This window comes from Somniosus microcephalus, chromosome 4, assembly GCF_052327205.1.
Source record: "Somniosus microcephalus isolate GS21.2 chromosome 4, FLI_Smic_1.0, whole genome shotgun sequence".
Lineage (NCBI taxonomy): Eukaryota > Metazoa > Chordata > Chondrichthyes > Squaliformes > Somniosidae > Somniosus > Somniosus microcephalus.
The window spans coordinates 117,496,682-117,504,491 of record NC_140990.1 but is presented as its reverse complement, the minus strand read 5'-3'; positions in this window follow the sequence as shown (position 1 = coordinate 117,504,491).

Here is a 7,810-nt window from a genome sequence, read left to right as displayed (position 1 = left end):
TGGCGTACCGTGGCTGCAGTGTGTACCATCTACAAGATGCACTGCAGCAACTCGCCAAGGCTTCTTTGGCAGTACCTCCCAAACCCGCAACCGCTTCCACCTAGAAGGACAAGGGCAGCAGGTGCATGGGAACACCACCACCTCCAAGTTACCCTCCAAGTCACACACCATCCTGAATTAGAAGTATATCGGCCGATCCTTCATCGTCACTGTTTCAAAATCCTGGAACTCCCTCCCTAACAGCACTGTGGCAGTACCTTCACCACACGGACTGCAGCGGTTCAAGAAGGTGGCTCACCACCACCTTCTCAAGGGCAACTAGGGATGAGCAATAAATGCTGGCCTTGCAAGCGCAGCCCACATCTTATGAACGAATAAAACAAAATAGTGGGAACTCCAGGATGCTTCCCATGTCCTGGACAACCACGTGTGCAGGAGGTGTCATCAGCTGGAGGAGATCGAGCTCTGGGTTTCGGAGCATGAGCAGCAGCTGGTGTCACTGCGGTGCATCCATGAGGCTGAGAGCTGTGTGGATAGCATGTTTCAGCAGGTGGTCACCCCGCAGCTAATGAGTCTGCAGGCAGAGAGGGAATGGGTGACTGCTAAACAGAAGAGGAGGACCAGGCAGGTAGTGCAGGAGTCCCTGGAGTGCATCTCGCTCTCCAACCAGTATTCTGTGCTGAGTACTGTTGAGGGCGATGGTTCCTCTGTGGAGTACAGCCAGAGCCAAGTCCATGGCACCACAGGTGTCTCAGCTGCACAGGGGTGGAGGAGGAAGACAGCGAAAGCAATAGTGGGAGGGGATTCAATAGTTAGCGGAGCAGACAGGGGTTTCTGCAGCTGCAGACCTGACTCCAGTATGGTATGTTGCCTCCCTGGTGCCAGGGTTAAGGATGTCACTGAGTGGATGCAGGACACTCTGAGGGGGGGAGTGTGAACACCCAGAGGTTGTTGTCCATATCAGTACCAACAACGTAGGTAGAAAGAGGGATGAGATCCTGCAGATAGATTTTAGGGAGCTGGGAAAGAGATTAAAAAGCAGAATCTCAAAGGTAGTAATCTCTGGATTACTCCCAGTGCCACACGTGAGTGAGTATAGAAATAGGAGTATAGGGCAGATGAATGTGTGGCTGGAGAGACAGTGCAGGATGGAGGGCTTCAGATTCCTGAGGAATTGCGGCCGATTCTGGAGGAGGTGGGATCTGTACAGGCCGGACAGGATGCAGCTCAACAGAGCCGGGACCAATATCCTCGTGGGAAGGTTTGCTGGTGTGGCAGTATTGGTTAAGGAGAATGTTACACTGCTGGAGCGGGAGGATGTCCTGGAGGGGTCAAGGACATAATCTATATGGCTGGAGTTAAGAAGAAATAGAGGTGCCATTACACTACTAGGTGTATTCTATAGACCACCAAATAGTGGGAAAGATATGTAGGAGCAAATTTGCAGAGAAAATACAGAGAGGTGCAACAACTATAGAGCAGTGATAATGGGGGACTTCAACTATCCTAATATAGACTGGGATCATAATAGTGTTAAGGGCAGAGAAGGGGAAGAATTTCTGAAGTGTGTTCAGGAGAACTTTCTTCATCAGTATGTTTCTGGCCCAATGAGGGAGGAGGCATTGCTGGATCTGGTTCTGGGGAATGAGGTGGGTCAAGTGGAGCAAGTGTCAGTAGGTGAACATTTAGGGAACAGTGATCAGAGTATCATAAGGTTTAGATTAGCTATTGAAAAGGATAGGGAGCAATCTGGAGTAAAAATGTTTAACTGGGGGAAGGCCTATTTCAGTGGGATGTGAACGGATCTGGCCTGGGTAAAATGGAATCAAAGATTAGCAGCAAAACAGTAATGGAACAATGACACATTCATTACAGGCCTCAAGATCAACCCACACAGGGACATTGCTGTCAGTGAAGAGAGACGAGAAAGACCAAAGTGCCGTTTGCCCCTCTCAGTGTGGCCCTGAAGGACTCTGTCCAAGCTGTAGTTCTGTTCCCGCCGTACGATCCTACCCCCAGATTGTCCTTTCTGAGCACCAGCCAGGTGATGCTAAACACTCAGGTGGGAATGACAAAAATCTACAACAATGTGTTTAAAGCAAAGCTGATTTATTTGACATATTCCAGAATATTAATAACCCCTGTAACTGGGCTGGAGTTTAATATCAGCAGAAACAAACCCCGACTGTCAGAATGAACATGGTTCAGTCCTGGATGTGATTAACAGCTGCAAAAACATCAGAATCCAACCCCTGCAGTCACTTGTGAACTCGCTGGTGTTTCAGCAGGTTGGATGACTGAGTGAATCCCTTCCCACATCAGTGCAGGTGAACGGCCTCTCCCCAATGTGAACTCGCTGGTGTGTCACCAGGGAGGATGACTGAGTGAATCCCTTTCCACACTCGGAGCAGGTGAACGGTCTCTCCCCAGTATGAGTGCGCTGGTGTACAGTGAGGTCAGATGATCGCCTGAACCCAGTTCCGCAGTGAGAGCACCTGAACGGTCTCTCATCAGTGTGAACATGTTGATGGCACATCAGTTCCCCGGAACTTTTATAGCACTTCCCGCAGTCCGGGCATTTAAAAGGTCTCTCGTCAGTGTGAACTCGCCAGTGCTGCAGCAGGTGGGATGAATTAGTGAATCCCTTCCCACACTCAGTGCAGGTGAATGGCCTCTCCCTGGTGTATTCAGCTCAGACGGGTAGTTGAATTGCTTCCCATGGAACCACATTTACATGGTTTCTCCCCGGTGTGACTGCGCTTGTGTCTCGACAGGCCGGAGGATCGGCTGAAGCCTCATCCACACACAGAACACGTGTACAGTTTCTCCCTGCTCTGAACGGTGCTTTCTGCTTCCATGCTCAAAGGTCCTGATGAATTAAGCGACTCTGTCAGATCTTGAAATGAAGTTTGGTTTGAGTTTCCCATCTGAAAAGCCACCTCTTCTAATACCCTGTAGAATTAATTTCAAAGAGGAAAAAGGGAGGGTGGGAGAGAATCCACAAAAACACAAACGCAAGTTGTGAAATTGAGCTCAATGCATCTGGGAATTTGTGGGTCCGGCATTAGAAAAAAGTGACCATGAAAGCTGCCGGATTGTCGTAAAAACCCAACTGGTTCACTAATGCACTTCAGGGAAGGGAACCCGCCACCCGGTCTGGGCCTACACAAGACTCTGGCCTCTATGGGAGGAGAGAGAGTGAGGTGGGAGGGGGAGGGTTGAAGGAGAGTGACTTTATACATCTGCAACTCGACTAGAACTTTGACAGACCCGCCCAAACACGTGACCTGCACCACCTAGAAGGACAAGGGCAGCAGGTGCATGAGAACATCATCATCTCCCAGTTCCCCTCCAAGTCACACACTGTCCTGATTTGGGCATATATCGCCGTTCCTACATCGTCGCTGGGTGAAAATACTGGAACTCCTCACCGAACAGCATTCTGAGAGTACCTTCACCACACGGACTGCAGAGGTTCAAGAAGAAGGCCCAGCATCACCTTCTCAACGGGCAACTGGGGACTGGCAATATCTGCTGGCCCTGCTAGTGACACCCACATCGAATTAATTTTAAAAATCTGTACATATAAAATGGATTGAAGGCCTCTACAGAAATACTTGTTCCTAAAACGATAATCTTTTACACTGCACAGACAATGTCTGTTTAGCAAATTAATCTCCCCTAGAATCCAACTCCCTTTACAGTCTCACATTGGAAATTGTTGGGTCCCACTGGGCTCAGAGGTACTGGGGGTTAAACCCAGCAGATTCTCCCCCCTCTCCACTCCAGCTCAAACTGCTGCAACAAGAAAGCCCCACAAAGGAGGCCAGGGACCGAGTTCCACATCCACCACCCACCGTGATGCTAACTGGCTCTGAATTGCTCCCTCTGCTGTATAAATGCAAGTTGTCATGTTTCTTGTCTGGGGGAGGCGCTGCACCCTGGGGTTAATGGTGCCAGTATCCTGGGCACACATCCGCTGGCTCTGACTCGGGGCCTGAGAACCACAATCAGTGTTGCTGAGGGATTCCAACCCTGGGACTGTACATGGGGATTTCAACCCTGGGACTGTACATGGGGATTCTAACCCTGGGATTGTACATGGGGATTCTAACCATGGGATTGTACATGGGGATTCCAGCCCGGGGACTGCACATGGGGATTCCAGCCCTGGGACTGTACATGGGGATTCTAACCCTGGGACTGTACATGGGGATTCTAAACCTGGGACTGTACATGGGGATTCTAACCCTGGGACTGGACATGGGGATTCTAACCCTGGGACTGTACATGGGGATTCCAAACCTGGGACTGTACATGGGGATCCAACCCTGGGACTGAACATGGGGATTCCAAACATGGGACTGCACATGGAGATTCTAACTCTGGGACTGTACATGGGGATTCCAACCCTGGGACACTACATGGGGATTCCAGCCCTGAGACTGTACATGGGGATTCCAACCCTGGGACTGTATATGGGGATTCTAAACCTGGGACTGTACATGGGGATTCTAACCCTGAGACTGTACATGGGGTTTATAACCCTGGGAGTGAGAGAGAGAGAGAATGGGAATGAATGAGAGAGAGATTGGGGGTGTGAGAGAGAGAGATTGGGAGTGTGAGAGAGAGACTGGGAGTGTGAGAGAGAGAGAGACTGGGAGTGAGAGCGAAAGAGATTGGGAGTGTGAGAGAGAGAGAGTGATTGGGAGTGTGAGAGAGAGAGAGAGAATGGGAGTGTGAGAGAGAGAGAGATTGGGAGTGTGAGAGAGAGAGATTGGGAGTGTGAGCGAGAGAGAGATTGGGAGTGTGAGAGAGAGAGAGTTTAGGAGTGAGAGAGAGAGACATTGGGAGTGTGAGAGAGAGAGAGACTGGGAGTGAGAGAGAGAGAGATTGGGAGTGTGAGAGAGAGAGATTGGGAGTGTGAGAGAGAGAGAGTGATTTGAGTGTCAGAGAGAGAGATTGGGAGTGTGAGAGGGAGAGAGATTGGGAGTGTCAGAGAGAGAGATTGGGAGTATGAGAGAGAGAGAGAATGGGAGTGAGAGCGAGACAGAGAGATTGGGGGTGTGAGAGAGCGAGATTGGGAGTGTGAGAGAGAGAGATTAGGAGTGTGAGAGAGAGAGACTGGGCGTGTGAGAGAGAGATTCGGACTGTGAGAGAGAGAGATTGGGAGTGTGAGGGAGAGAGACTGGGAGTGAGAGAGAGAGATTGGGAGTGTGAGAGAGAGAGAGATTGGGTGTGTGAGAGAGAGAGAGATTGGGAGTGTGAGAGAGAGAGATTGGGAGTTTGACAGAGAGATTGGGAGCGTGAGAGAGAGAGAGATTGGGAGTGACAGAGAGAGAGACTGGGAGTGAGAGAGAGAGAGATTGGGGGTGTGAGAGAGAGAGATTGGGAGTGTGTGAGAGAGAGAGAGAATGGGAGTGTGAGAGAGAGAGAGAATGGGAGTGTGAGAGAGAGACATTGGGAGTGTGAGAGAGAGAGAGGCTGGGAGTGTGTGAGAGAGAGAGAATAGTAGTGTGAGAGAGAGAGAGATTGGGAGTGTGAGAGAGAGATTGGGAGTGTGAGAGAGAGAGATTGGGAATGTGAGAGAGAGAGAGATTGGGAGTGAGAGAGAGAGAGATTGGGAGTGTGAGAGAGAGAGAGACTGGGAGTGAGAGGGAGGGATTGGGAGTGTGAGAGAGACAGAGACTGGGAGTGAGAGAGAGAGAGATTGGGAGTGTGAGAGAGAGAGAGATTGGGAGTGAGAGAGAGAGATTGGGAGTGTGAGACAGAGAGACTGGGAGTGAGAGAGAGAGAGAGATTGGGAGTATGAGAAAGAGAGAGATTGGGAGTGTGAGAGAGAGAGAGATTGGGAGTGAGAGAGAGAGAAAGAGATTCGGAGTGTGAGAGAGAGAGAGATTCGGAGTGAGAGAGAGAGATTGGGAGTGTGAGTGAAAGAGTGGGTGTGAGAGAGAGAGGGATTGGGAGTGTGAGAGAGAGAGGTTGGGAGTGTAAGAGAGTTAGAGATTGGGAGTGTGAGAGAGAGAGAGATTGGGAGTGTGAGAGAGGGAGATTGGGAGTGTGAGAGAGAGAGATTGGGAGTGTGAGAGAGAGAGAGAGATTGGGAGTGTCAGAGCGAGAGATTGGGAGTGTGAGAGAGAGAGAGGTTGGGAGTGTCAGAGAGAGAGATTGGGAGTGTGAGAGAGAGAGAGATTGGGATTGAGAGAGATAGAGTGAGATTGGGGGTGTGAGAGAGAGAGATAGGGAGTGTGAGAGAGAGAGATTGAGAGTGTGAGAGAGAGAGACTGGGAGTGTGAGAGAAAGATTGGGAGTGTGAGAGAGAGAGAGATTGGGAGTGTGAGGGAGAGAGACTGGGAGTGAGAGAGAGAGATTGGGAGTGTGAGAGAGAGAGAGATTGGGTGTGTGAGAGGGAGAGAGATTGGGAGTGTGAGAGAGAGAGAGATTGGTGTGTGAGAGAGAGAGATATTGGGAGTGTGAGAGAGAGAGATTGGGAGTTTGACAGAGAGATTGGGAGTGTGAGAGAGAGAGAGATTGGGAGTGACAGAGAGAGAGACTGGGAGTGAGAGAGAGAGAGATTGGGGGTGTGAGAGAGAGAGATAGGGAGTGTGTGAGAGAGAGAGAAAATGGGAGTGTGAGAGAGAGAGAGAATGGGAGTGTGAGAGAGATTGGGAGTGTGAGAGAGAGACATTGGGAGTGTGAGAGAGAGAGCGGCTGGGAGTGTGAGAGAGAGAGAGAATAGTAGTGTGAGAGAGAGAGAGATTGGGAGTGTGAGAGAGAGATTGGGAGTGTGAGAGAGAGATAGTTTGGGAGTGTGAGAGAAAGAGAGATTGGGAGTGAGAGAGAGAGAGATTGGGAGTGTGAGAGAGAGAGAGACTGGGATTGAGAGGGAGGGATTGGGAGTGTGAGAGAGACAGAGACTGGAAGTGAGAGAGAGAGAGATTGGGAGTGTGAGAGAGAGAGAGATTGGGAGTGAGAGAGAGAGATTGGGTGTGTGAGAGAGAGAGACTGGGAGTGAGAGAGAGAGAGAGATTGGGAGTATGAGAGAGAGAGAGATTGGGAGTGTGAGAGAGAGAGAGATTGGGAGTGAGAGAGAGAGAGAGAGATTCGGAGTGTGAGAGAGAGAGAGATTGGGAGTGAGAGAGAGAGATTGGGAGTGTGAGTGAAAGAGACTGGGTGTGAGAGAGAGAGGGATTGGGAGTGTGAGAGAGAGAGGTTGGGAGTGTAAGAGAGTTAGAGATTGGGAGTGTGAGAGAGAGAGAGATTGGGAGTGTGAGAGAGAGAGATTGGGAGTGTGAGAGTGAGAGATTGGGAGTGTGAGAGAGAGAGAGAGATTGGGAGTGTCAGAGAGAGAGATTGGGAGTATGAGAGAGAGAGAGATTGGGAGTGTCAGAGAGAGAGATTGGGAGTGTGAGAGAGAGAGAGATTGGGATTGAGAGAGAGAGAGTGAGATTGGGGGTGTGAGAGAGAGAGATTGGGAGTGTGAGAGAGAGAGATTGGGAGTGTGAGAGAGAGAGACTGGGAGTGTGAGAGAGAGATTGGGAGTGTGAGAGAGAGAGAGATTGGGAGTGTGAGGGAGAGAGACTGGGAGTTAGAGAGAGAGATTGGGAGTGTGAGAGAGAGAGATTGGGTGTGTGAGAGGGCGAGAGATTGGTAGTGTGAGAGAGAGAGATTGGGAGTGTGACAGAGAGATTGGGAGTGTGAGAGAGAGAGAGAGAATGGGAGTGTGAGAGAGAGCTTGGGAGTGTGAGAGAGAGAGAGACTGGGAGTGTGAGAGAGAGAGATTGGGAGTGTGAGAGAGAGAGAGATTGGG